The sequence below is a fragment of the Rhipicephalus sanguineus genome, unplaced genomic scaffold (genome assembly GCF_013339695.2).
Source record: "Rhipicephalus sanguineus isolate Rsan-2018 unplaced genomic scaffold, BIME_Rsan_1.4 Seq10059, whole genome shotgun sequence".
NCBI classification, from domain to species: domain Eukaryota; kingdom Metazoa; phylum Arthropoda; class Arachnida; order Ixodida; family Ixodidae; genus Rhipicephalus; species Rhipicephalus sanguineus.
In genome coordinates this window covers 1-13,756 of record NW_023614152.1, presented here as the reverse complement: position 1 = coordinate 13,756, position 13,756 = coordinate 1, and the positions used below count along the sequence as shown (strand labels likewise).

Sequence of the window (13,756 nt, the reverse complement as noted above, 5' to 3'; positions counted from 1 at the left end):
GTATTATTTTTTAGTAATGAAAAAATAAGTCTTTTTGGTCGATGTACCCTACCATACCCCCTTAGTACAACGTGGTTCTCTTGGCATAATACATCTAAACACATCATGCGTGCTACGGTCAGATTAAATACGGGTAAATAACATAAGCTAAGGAAATATATACTGTTACACTATCAAAATGGATATTAAGAAAAGCGGTGATCAGAAGGAGGAGTAAAAAATATGCCTGTGGAACTTACTGGAATGAGTATATATGTGATGAATTCATTTTAACAGGTATGGACACCAAGTTTCAAACAGGCAAGATTACTCAGACCCCTTGGTGACTTTCGCATATCGAAACATTATGCCTCTCTTTCAGCTTCCCCCCTCTTGTTTCTATAGTCTCGAAGGTGGACCACGTTTTTAGAACGATTCATGTCTCTCTACAATTCACAGGTCACCCAACACCTGAAGGCGGCGCATGGACTCGAAGCCCATCGGCTGCACCTGCCAGAAATACGATTCGGCATGTTCGTGTTCCACAAGATTTTCGGCGCCAAGGAGACCAAATCAATTGTCGAGATGTACAGGCCCGGCGGGCTCAACCCAATCGTCGAGCTGCTCTACTACCTGGTCGGTGCTGGCCGGCACACTCGTTGCGTTGATCGCGTCCACGACGGCTCTGCTTGGCCGCCTCAGCTCGGAGCAGGAGGCTGAAGCTTGCCTCACTTCCATAGAGAACGCCCGGCAGCGATTTGAGGAGACGCTGGGGGACAACGGAGTCCTAGTCCTACCAGCAGCCGCGAGTGCCGCCCCGTTTCAGAATCAGGAACTTCTATTTCTCGATGCAATCAGCATGACGGGTCTGTTTAATTTGTTCAAGGTGCCCGCAACGGTGTGCCCTGTAATGCGGTCAGCGGATAATTTGCCCTTGTGCATCCAGGTGGTTGCGAAGAGAGGAAATGACCGGCTATGCCTCGCTCTTGCCAAGGAAATCGAGAAGCGCTTTGGTGGGTGCATTGATCCTGCGAGGAAACTTTAAGGGCGTGCGTGTGTCGCGACCGGGTAAATAAAGCCTTATGCTCCTGTACAGCCCTTCTGGCGAGGGCTTCCTAAGTCGACTAAATTTTGCAAGAAAAGCGTCTTTAGAAAGAGCGCCTCATGTGAAATAGGCTGCACGTGATACGCTTTTGTACATTTTATTGCGGTAGTGAGAAGATACGTTATAAAAGAATTTGTTATTTTGGCAAATACCTTCTTACGTTCCCACGATCGAAACACTTCTGGCATATTCTTATAAAATACTTTACCGAGGAAACGGTTACACTACTTGTGGCTTGTTTCTTAATATGCTCGAATAAAGGAAGTTGCGATTACGGGGCAGAGGTTCCTTGTCTTAATATGCGCCTCTGCAAAGACATTGATGTCACATTGTTTTGCATGTTGACGTTTTATACAATGACAGTTCATCCGCAGTTATCTAGTCTCTACTGCTCAACGCTGCCTCAGCAGTCTCGTGATTAGGTAAGAGACAGATTCCTCAAGCTCTGGGCACCATGAGTTCAGAAGTGTGTCGGATTGGGCGTGTTGGTATACCATGGTTACAATTATAAGCAGCGCAATAACCAAGAGGGGACAAAGGAGAGGTGGCAGAACGCTAACTTCCAACTGTTTTTTTTAACATGACATCACAGCACATCACATCATCAGCCTGACTACGCCCACTGCAGGACAAAGGCATCTCCCATGTTCCGCCAATCAACCCTGTCCTGTGCTTGTTGCTGCCACGTTATACCTGCAAACTTCTTAATCTCACCTGACCACCTAACTTTCTGTCTCCCAGTCGCGCGTTTGCCTTCTCTTGGAATCCAGTCAGTTACTCTTAATGACCAGCGGTTATCTTTCCTACGCGCTACATACCCTGCCCATGTCCATTTCTTCTTGATTTCAACTAAGATGTCCTTAACACCAGTCTTTTCCCTGACCCAATCTGCTTTCCTGTCCCTTAAGGTTACACCTATCATTTTCCTTTCCATTGCTCGCTGCGTGGTCCCCAGTTTAAGTTGAACCCTCTTTGTAAGCATTCAAGTATCTGCTCCGTAGGTAAGTACCGGTAAAATGCAGCGGTTGTATACCTTCCTCTTGATGATAGTGGTAAACTACCATTCATGATTGGAGAATGCTTGCCGAATATGACCCTCCTCATCCTTATTCTTCTAGTTGCTTCTTTTTAAACGCTTCACCTTATATACAGTTGTACACTTGCACAACAGCCATGCGCGACTCGCAACAAACACAATTCAACACGTGATTAACCCTATGTATCTTTCCCTCTATCGGTGATAGCAACAACCATCAGATTCTTCAGCGTTTCAAAACGCTGTTAGTTGTGTGCACCTAATCCACCGTGTCGCCCTGGAGAACGGCAGAAGAATTTGGCTAGCGGCTAGATTTTCCAAATGCTTTATTTAGAGTGTCGAGTGATTTATAAAGGCATACTTAATTGCCCCAGTGTGGTTCATGCACATGTTGCAAAATGAAAGGCTTCGGGAGCTGTAATATTTCTGTAGTGTACCACCGCTTCCTAAACATGAGTAGGAATGTAAGTTAGGAACCATCCACCATCCATGCACCCGGAGTGACGGTGACTTGGTGTCGTGGGAACGCGGTATTCTTTCTGGACGATTTATCAGCTCTGGGCCCTTGAATCTATCTTTGTCCACCGTGTATAGCCTAGCTTTCTAAACGGACACCACGCAAGAAGTCAGTTGTTGCCTGCTATCTTGACATCAACTGCTCTGTCGAGCACTTCACTAATAAAGCTAGTGCCCTGTTATGAAGCATCGGATGATCCTTTCTTTGTCATTATAGGGTCGCAGTAAAGCAACCGAACAGAGGACTGAAGGCGAACAAGACGAGCTTGAGACTCATTCGCTGGTGAGGCTGGCCGGGCCATCTTCCAAGTGTTTAATCTATCGATACATCCGTGGGGCTCTTAGCACGAGCCCCCACCCAACGATTCACTGACCCCTTCATCACGCGGCACTTTGTAACGCCAGCCTGGAGAACTAACTCCGGCCAATAGAAAGAGGACGAACAGATGGCCGTCTGACACCGCCTGAGCCTCACCTCCCCGTTAAAGGCATAATTTCATTACGTAAAGTTAAAGAGAGAAACAGATATTCCTGAGACCAGACTCTTGGTCGAAACGTAGCAAATGAACACTTCCGTTGTTACTGTTCTTACGGAGGATCTCCTTCACTATATGTAATATATGTAGGTGCTGAGGTGAAGTGGACGAACGAACGGAGCTTACTTCGGCCTCGCAAATATATTGTGAAAGTACAGTTGAACATCGTAAAACGAAGTAGCGTCCGGACGATAAATTAGTTATATCCGACATTCGTTGCGACAGTAAAAACAAAAATCGGCTCTAACAAATTGGCCATCTGGCTAACGCGAAAATCGCAGATGCGAGAACGCATTACTTGGATTAAGCCAACAATAACGAGGTAATCCTTATCTGTCTCCTTGTAGCATTTCAAACTAAATAAGCCAGAACATGAGAAGGTGAAACTATATATACAAAAAAAAACTAAGTTCGTTTGACAAAACCGGCCTGCATTTAGCTTTTATTGATGAACGATAATAAAAAAGAAACAAAAAACGCCGACCAAAAATGAAACGGTTTCAGAAATCCGGCAGATCCCACGCACTGTGGGAATCGATTTAATGCGAAGCAGCCAGGAAAGAGCTCCACACATCGCCTTCTTTCTCCTTGAGGAAAATGAAGTGGTTCATGTGGCGACATCTAATTCACTATATATCGCATGTTTGTAATGCACGCATGCATGTAAATCTGGCATATATGGTGCTAATGAAACGCATATTCTGGTACGTACATGCATGACCTGTGATTTATGTTCGTCATGCACTCATGTCATGCCATAACATTTAGGGGCGAAGCTCCTTAAGGCGGCACCCGTTCGTTCCTCGTAGTTGTAGTAGTCGTAGTGCGCACCAGTCGTAACGCTAGTACCAGATCTTGACCTCCAAGGTGGTGCCGGTGGGAGATTTTTCCTGTGCGTTGTTGAACAATAAAAAATTCGCAGCGTGCGCGTTAACTAAAAGCCGAATTCTTCTGCCTCTCATTCCCCATTAGCAGCCATTGGCATGTCCCAGTAGGAAACATTAGTAGAAGTAGAAGTGTAAGTGTTAGCTAAAAGCCGACTTCTTCTGTCTCTCATTCCCATTAGCAGCCATTGTTTACCTCCAAGGTAGTGCCTGGTGAGATTTCTCCTGTGCGTGATTAAACAATAAATTTTGTTCAAAACGCCGTTGATTGATGAAATAAACCAACGAAAGACGCCAGATGTTTTCTAAAAGCAAAACGAAAGAACGCCAGATGTATCTAAAGCAAAACGAAAGAACGCCAGATGTTTCTAAAGCAAAACGAAAAGACGTCAGCTGCTTAACGAAGACGCCAGACGTTTTCTAAAGCAATGGTTTTCTAAACAATGAAAATTCACAGCGTACATGTAAAATTAAAGTGAGCTGCAAGTCGTCATAACTCATCGAACCTTTAGTATAAACGCGACCGATCTCACGTCGGTGATGATGTACTGGGCAGAATTCACGGAAGATTCACGGTGTACCGATGAACCTCCGCAGCTTCGCCCACTCATCATCATTCACTCCGTGGATATGCTGTGATTTTTTAGTGTAAATAATGCTGTGCAGTAAATGCATGTCATCATTGTCATGTCACGATCTACCATTAGTGTTCATCATAAAGTCGGGTCGCGCAACACCAATATTGTTGTATGTAAAGTTAGCGAAACGGCCGCAAGCAGGCCATGAGCGTGGCATGTCAATGAAGCCCTACACGACATGTATGTCATGACTTTCATGTTACCACCTCTCATTTATGTTCGTGATACATTCACGTCACGAAATACCGATTTTGGGGTACACCAAGATAGCGAACCGGCCGCGAGCGCGCCATGTGCGTGACATGTAAATCATGCTGTACGTGAAATGCATGTCATGATTGTCATGTTACCACCTGTCACTTATGTACATCGTGCAGTCACGTCACGCAATACCAGTGTTGATGTATGTCAAGCTAGCAAAACAGCCGCGAGCATACTATGAGCGTGTCACGTAAATCATGCCCTACACGACACGCATGTCAAGACTGTCATGTTACCACCTTTCATTTTGTTCGCCGTACAGTCACGTCACGCAATATCAATTTTGATGTGCATCAATCTAGCAAAATGGTCGCGAGCGCACGATGAGCATGGCATGTAAATCATGCTGTGCATGACAGGCATGTCATGATTTTCGTGCTAGCATCTGTGAATAATGTTCTTCATACAATCACGTCACGCAATACCAAATTTGGTACATGTCTAGATAGCGAAACGGCCTCAAGCCGCACCATGAGCGGGGCACGTATGTCATGGCGTCCATGACATGCACGCCATATTTTCGTGTTACCTCCTGTCATTTAGGTTCGCCACACAGAAATGCCTCGTCGTACGGTATATATCCATCTAATCAAACGGCCGCGGGCGCCCCGAGACAATGTCATGTAAATCATGCTGTACATGCCATGTGTGTCGTGATTTGCGCGATATGTTCTGTCACTGTTTGTTTTACACTCTTGTCACGTCATACTGATGTTCGTATATATCATCTTAACTAAACGGGCGCCAGAGCACCAAGACCATGGCATGCAAATCATGCTGTTCATGACATCCATGTCCTGATTTTCACGTTATGATTTGGTCTTTTCATGTTAGTCATACAGTCATGTTATGCCATACCAGTTTGGTGTAATATCATTACGAAACGGACAGGCGAGCACCAAGTCGTAGGTGATAGATAGATGATAGATAGATAGAGAGATAGATAGATAGATAGATAGATGATAGATAGATAGATAGATAGATAGATAGATAGATGATAGATAGATAGATAGATAGATAGATAGCGCCGTAAAAATTTTAAATGCTTCGCATTTAAAACTCTACGGCGCCTGAGGAAGGATGTGATTGTCGTCAGGCGGCTGTTCACACACTGCGCAGTGTGAAGTTTTCCCCATTGCCCATGGACGAAAGGGCCTTTCTACTTCCGCAGTTTCGGAGCCGGCAGTTCTTGCTCTTGATGAACAAAAACGAAATTATTGGGAAATTGTTAATTTCATTTTCCTTTAAAGTTTTTATTTTCAAGACTTTTTAATATATGCTTTTGAATTGTCTTTCAGTATTTATTTTGGGTTTATGTTAACTTTCGAGTTTTGAGTAGCGCGTGAAACGAATATTTCTTTGTTACAGCCGGTATTTCAGCGGCTCAGCGCTTTGGTTTCGTTATAAGACGAATAAATGTCACTGAAATAAAGCATTACCGCCCAAAGTTCGGCATTAGTTCGCTATAACCAATATATCGCTATATCAGCGTTCGTTGTAACGAGGTTCATTCCCAATAGATTCTTAACCTTTCTTTTTCGCATGACGTGGCATCAAGTCGCAGAGACCTGTACTGAAGACAACTGTGGAGAGACAAAGAAAGGCAAATAGAAAGACGATGCGCTGTCTGAGTTCATTTTTTTTCTTGCCTTCTTCGCTACAATGCTTTGACTGCGTATGCAGGGACAGTTTCAACATCTAGCTTGGTTACTTTGAAGCTTTCGTGCCTCGAACTTTGGCTCACGCAACGTAGTGCACCGTTGTGAGTAATATTTCCGAAACAATGCACATGATTGCTATGACACGGCAAAATCATTAGCAACCTCGTATAAATACAGGCGCAAGCCACGCATTGTATAAATTACCTTTTATTGGTAAACTACCAACCCTATAATTGTAAGGCTTATTGTTCCGGTCTGACCTAATGACAAGTGAACACAACTAGCATAATCCCAATGTGAATGTGACGTTTTGCAATTTGTATTTGAGTTTTTCGAAATTGTGCTACATCGAACAAACTGTTGCGGCGAACTCAAATTAGCAATAATTTTAGCGAAAAAAGCAGACAATAGGGCCGCGTTACTGAAACATTGTTAGGCCATATTGTCGATAATTATTTATTACGACATGAAAGTTAGTGCCTCACTGCATTTAATTAGGGGCGGCTTTGTATACCCACCATATTTCCATTGTGCCACGGTGCACTTGTTCCTTAGCTTCGTTAATTTTACAGGTTAACTCATGGATAACCTCACGAGTCATGGCATGGATGCTGTCTCAGGTTGCACTTTTTTTACGCTCTACGCTCCACTACTTACCGATAGTAAGCAATATGGCGAACATATGCGATAGCTCTATCTGTGTTGAGTGTCGTCCTTGAGAGCGTCCGCTGTTTACGTAATACCGACAGTGGCTGATACGAACATGCGCACTCCCTACGCTCGTCTGAAGCCAGAGAGAAGCGATATTCTAATGAGCTGGCGTCGCCTGGCCCAGTGTTGATCGTGCAATGGCTCACATATTAGCCAACTGTCGCGAATTCCTACTAGAGCTGGTCGTATACTTGTGGTCCGCTCTAACGCGGCTGGTGTATGCCTCGTGGTTCTCTTGGAAAAAGCCTTTGCCACTACCAGCGCTAACCGACAAGCTTCTGCTGCGTTCTGCAACATCTCTTGCTGCTGACATCAGAAATGGCAAGGTGTCGTTATATACTTTTGTCTGCGTCACGATAAGTTTCTAGTTAAATTTGACTCGATTAACGCACATACAAGGGTTTAGGATTTCTATCATTCCTACCCCCATACCGAATCGAGCGAATGTGCACGGCTCAGGCTGTTTCTTTTTGGGGACATATGAAAGGGAATCCGCGACGATAATCATAGGTATTAAACGTCCTCAATAACGACGTGAGAGCGTTCCAGATAAGAACGAATGCGAGGTCCCGGTCACCATTCCAGATTTTGATGAAATTCACAGTAGGCGTAGGTATTAGACCCAGAACAATGGTTTCGAAGCTAGTTTTGGGAAAAAGGAAAATTTTGTTCTCCCGCCAATATATATATATATATATATATATATATATATATATATATATATATATATATATATATATATATATATATATATATATATATATATATATAGAAAGTTGGCCGCAAGAAACAAATTTTCCTCAATTTCGCAGTCAGGGGTGTAGCCAAGGGGGGGGGGGGGGAGTACAACCCCCCCCCCCATAATTTTCAATTTTGCTTGCGTATATATGAACGCACATACACAAAAGCACGCACACTACATAGAATATAGTTGCAACCCCTCCCCCCCCCCCTACGAAAAAAATTTCTGGCTACGCCCCTGTTCGCAGTGTCTGAACTTTGAGCGCACCTAGGAAAGAAATGGTGCACTTCTTGGCCGCAATGTTTATTCCCATCAAATAAAAGCGAAATACACTCTTACGAGTGTAATATTTCTCTTACCTGTCGATGGACCTTGGAGTAAAAAAATTACAAACATGGCGAACCGCACGAGATACCTGTATTTCAGGAATTTATTGCTGCACGCAAGCTAAATTAAGGATAATAAAACTCGGTTATACTGATTTTGATATTTGCGCTTCCTTTTAAAACAATTTTCGTGCTTTTCTCGAGCACCGTGTTACTTCAGAATTGTGCTGAAACGTTCGTGGTTTACCAAAAACGCCCAAGTTTCAAAGTAGTTTTTTTCACAAAGACCATTTTAAATTTTTTAAATCCCTCTGATTGAAGTCAAGGACGTTTTGTATTATTCTGCGTAAAAAAAAAAACGTTGCATTATTTTGGGTGCTAACACGTTGTGATGCGTCGCATGTGACGAAGTCAGCCTAGCGGCCGCTCCATTGTTTATGTGCCGCAAATCGGACGCAAGTTGTTCAAAATAATTGTATGCTAGCTACATAATCACAAAGCAGCTGCTTCCCAACGACAAATGCGCAGCCACGTTGTATGGTGCAGCAAGATTAGTCTTGCGATCAGCCGCTTGGCAAAGCCGCAGAGGTGGGCGCTCGAGGCTCCGGGCGCTCACATTATATATGAGGGCAGCTTCGACTGCGGGCGAGCTCCGCTTGCGCATGAAAACTAAACTCAGATGACGAATGAGATAAGGAATGTATCAATGTGAAAAGTAAACGCTGTTGATTAGCAACAAGGTACATATTATGCAACGAAAACTCTGCCGGGAATTTTTCAGTGAGCGCCTTCAATACCGCACGCACATATTTTTTCCACTGCTATTATGCCCGAAGGCGCCAAATATGGTGGCATGCGCGCGGCTTCTGTTCAATATCATGTCTGCAGACACAAGAATACATTATTTTAAATGCGGTACTTTCATAAAGCGAAGGACTTGGACAAACTTCTGTTAGCAGCCGGCTGACACCAGTGTTCTAGCACGAGAAGCAGAATAACTAGTTGTTCGACCATCGTGAGCGAGTTTGACAACTTTCTTTAGATGTCACAGCTTGCTTTTGTGCCAGATGCTGCTGATAGACTGCACCTAATTATTTTTAGGTAATTGGAAGAGAGGAAGCAACACACGTGCGCCCTGCTGGAGGCGCTCGCTGCAATATTACCGGCAGAGTTTTCGTTATATAATATGGACCTTGTTGGCAATTACAGTAAAACCTCGGTGATACGAATCTCGCGGGGTTACCAAAAATTTCGTATCATCCGAAATTCGTATCACCAGAAAACATGGGAAATTAGTATGCGACAAAAAAAAAGTTGGCATATACGTTTTGATTTAGAGTTTCTCAGGGCTGCAGCGACGTCATGAACAACTCTGAATGATTGCAGTAAAGTTTTTAGACGTCAACGATCATACTCGTACTCGTAAATATACGGTGCAGGCGCGCATGTGTAATTAATGAACCAGATGTGATGTGCCCCGTGACCACTAGTAGCCCCTGCCTAATCTTACTACGCTTTTCTGCATGACACTAGAGTACAGCGGCGAAAGTGACTTAAGCGCTTTGCACACGATAGATAGAGGCCAAGCTCCTTCGCCAAGACCGTCCGCTTCGTCTGTTGGGGTCTTCGTCCACATTTCCTGGGACATGACGGACCTGCAGCCCAAGTTTCAGTCTTGTTTCATAGAACGTCTGATTGCGGGGACATGCCCCGCCACGGTGGTCTAGTGGTTATGGCGCTCGACTGCTGACCCGAACGTCGCGGGATCGAATCCCGGCCGCGGCGGCTGCATTTTCAGTGGAGGCGAAAATGTTTGAGTCCCGTGTACTTAGCTTTAGGTGCACGCAAGGAGGTTTTTAAACCTCCTTGGGTGCACGTTAAAGAACCCCAGGTGGTCGAAATTTCCGGAGCCCTCCACTACAGCGTCTCTCATAATCATATCGTGGTTTTGGGACGTTAAACCCCAGATATTATTATTGATTGCGGGGACATGGCTTGCATCGACGTGGCAGGCACGTTGTACAATGACGCTGCTGCCTCGAGCACAGAAGCACGCGTGAACGCGTCGAAAAAAAAAAAAAAAGAAAGCGCGGCGTCAACGTCATCTGTAATCTAAACGCTGAGGCGCATAACGGCCTCCAAGATTCGCGCGCACTATCTCGGAGGCAACGACGCACCGTTGATGGTCGCGCAGCGCGCATGCCCGCGCCCGCGCGTGACCGCCGCGTCTTCCGCGACAGCGCGGGCAGCCCCTGTTCGTACCTGTGCGCTAGCGTACGTTCGTATCAAACGTCGCGGGGTGCAAATCGGTTCGTAACAACCGTACTCCAATACATTGCAGACTAATGGGCCTTGGCCAGGACGACAGAAAAATTCGTATCACCCCGAAATTCGTACGAGCCGTGATCGTATCACCGAGGTTTTACTGTATCAGCGTTTACTATTCACAGTGATACATTCCTCATCTTATTCTTCATCTGAGAGTAGTTGTCACGCGCAAGCGGAGCTCGCCTGCCCGCTATCATGCGACAAAAGCATTCGGAACGTCATATAAATACAGGTGCCATGTGACGTAATTATGGCGTCATAGCGACGTCACATGATGTCATCACATGCATCTTAGCTTGGTGAATGGTGGACCAATCATGGAGGCAATGCAAAACCAGGTGAAATGCCTCCGATCTTGGAGGCAGTGCAAAACCACATTGGGTGCAGAAAGCTTTCGGAGGGTGGCGGCGCAGGAAAAATACATCGACTGAGAAGAAAGGAAGATGGCTTTCGCCTTCGAGTCGTCCTAGGTGAGGGTATAAGGGAACCTGTCAGTCTTTAGATGCGAAGTATCTTAAAGGGACCCTCTAACACTTTTCCAGACCTCATTGTTCTACATTTATTTCGGGTTGCGTAGACTGAAGGCTGAAGAGATTAGTACAGCAAGAATGGCAGCGATGGGGGCACGCAGTCGGAAGTTATTCAGCCTAGAACGCTTAAAATACAATAAAATGAAGGCCTACCCTCAACTCAATTTTCGCAGGGTCACCTGACCCCGTTTCACTCGCTCTGTGACGTCTGATGGCGCCCCAATGAAATGAAGTGAAAGATACTACATACGGGAAGCTTGCATACAATGTTGTTCGTTCTGTCCAACGTAATGACGACGCCGTTGCGATAGTAACAAACAATGTGGTGCATTAAGAGTGAACTGCACGTGCGAAACGGGGCAGATTGCGAACGCCTCTATCATGTTTTTTAGTTTGAGTCATCTTTTTGATGCGACGGCGTCTATATCAACGCTCTTCTTCAAACAACGGCGCCGGGAGCGTCCCCAGCGCGTTTCCTCCAGCGCCGTGGCGTTCGGCGCATTCATTGCCGGGCGCTGCAATTTTAAAGCTGAAAAAGTCTAAGAACGTTCGTCTAGTAGGTGTTCAGTGAAAAAAGCACGCTAAAGAAAAACTAAACCCAATAATAACCCCTTTTGTGATGCAACGCCGTTATTACTTCTAACGTTACATTTATCCAATCATAGGCCAGCGCCCATCTTCGTCATTTCCGGCCGCAATAGTTCTGGCGAGGGCCACTACGCGTTGATGCGGTCGGCAGCGATGTAGGCGCTTCATAAAAAGTGTTGGAGGGCCCCTTTAAGGAGGAGCTCAATCCGGTGGTGGTGGTGGTGGTGTGCGGCGTGACCACCCTTACTGCGCATGCGCTACCCTCTCCACTCACCCTCTCCCCTTCCCATCTACACTTCCCCTCTCCCCTCCCCCTTTCCACTCTTCCTCTGAAACGCGGGCTAGACATGCCGAAATTCTCTCCTACGCAACGCCGCGATGAGCTCGAGCGCATGCGCGTCCCCTCCCCTTCTCTCTCCTCTCCTACGCTGCCCCCCACTCGCCCGCCTGTAGACCGCGTTCCCCGCTCGCCCTGTGAGAATTAACGGCCAGGCTAGATGGAAGATACGACGCGCGTAGCGTCCTTCTTCGCGTTCCACGACGCGAGGTCGGTAGCATGCCCAACGAACGCCAACGAAACGCGATCGTGCAAGTGCTCCGGCTTCGCATCGCCTCATGGTCCCCTTTAGCGGGAGATGGTGTAATTTTTATTATTTCTTTAGTCACACGAACCCCGCAAAACGGAGTGAACGCGCAGCTTGTGTTAAAGGTCACGTTCGCATAAGACACATAGTGCTTGACCTTAACAGGGGGTACTAAGTACTGCGATATGTTTTTCTTTTTTTTTTCGTCGGTGTAGGTCAAAAGCGTGGACCTTGTCTTGGCTTACATCAGACGCATCCGGGAGGTGCAGCCCATCATCAACGCTATCGTCGAGGAGAGGTTTGACGAGGCTCTCAAAGATGCCGAGGAGGTCGACAGACTGGTGGCTTCGGGAACCATAAGTGCTAACGAAATGAGCAAAGAGAAGCCGTTGCTGGGGTTGCCATTGAGTGTGAAGAACAGCATCGCCGTGAAAGGTCGTGTACTTGGTTCCTGGTATGTTATACCGTAAATTGTAGACACACCAGTGAAAAAACTATCTCGGTAAAATGCCCTGGTAGGCTGCTCGCGCGGAGTACTGAGAATCTCAATTTCAGGCTCACTGGAAATAGGACCTCAGGACTTCCATGTAGTAGTAGCGCCATGACCTTCGACAGAATACACTTCAGCACAATTAATCGTCTATAGATGAGCGGCATTTGTGAATCAGAAAGGTCAGTCTTGGAGACACATTTTATTTCTTTCGTGGCATATTGCTATAAGGCAATCGAAGGTCATATTGCCTCGACATAAACTATATCATTTGGCCATTCACAGGGATACTGTATTGCTTTTAGAAAACACCGACACTTACAATACTCTCTAGTTCAAAATATGAGCGCAGCAGGGTTCTGGCTTGGGCGGCCTTTAGCCCCAGCTTGGACAGAGGCTTAGTCGTGCTCTACTTCGAGGTTCCTGCTGTTCTCTACCTCGCGAACCGTCTCCACCTGTTGGAGGAGACGTTTAGACCGAAGCCCCGACATTGCCGGCCGCTTCCACAATAACGTGAGGTCCCGCACACGTGCGGGACCTCACGTATTTATACGCACACTATCTATAACGCACACGTGCGTGTAGATACGAATTCTGCGACCGAGTGTTGACGAAAGCGTGACATTTCTGCAACGCATACGTCCGTTCGTGGAGCGGCGCAGACATTTGCCTGGTTCGTGTCCCACAAACAGCGCCAGTTTGGTGGGGCCGTGAACTGTGCCTGAGAATTGCAATGAGTGAAAGCTGTGAAAGCTGCGAACGCCGCAAGGATGCCGACGTGCAGGAGCGGAAGAGTCGTAAACACGTCACCTTACCGGGAGCCATAGCAAGCGCGAGGTTC

The 13,756-nt window shown here is 46.1% G+C and overlaps 1 pseudogene; it reads left to right on the top strand.

Annotated features, from left to right (window-relative positions):
• LOC119375897 (fatty-acid amide hydrolase 2-A-like) overlaps window positions 1–12,879 on the top strand; it is a 34,516-nt pseudogene extending 21,637 nt beyond the window's left edge.
• The last annotated feature ends 877 nt before the right edge of the window (window positions 12,880–13,756 follow it).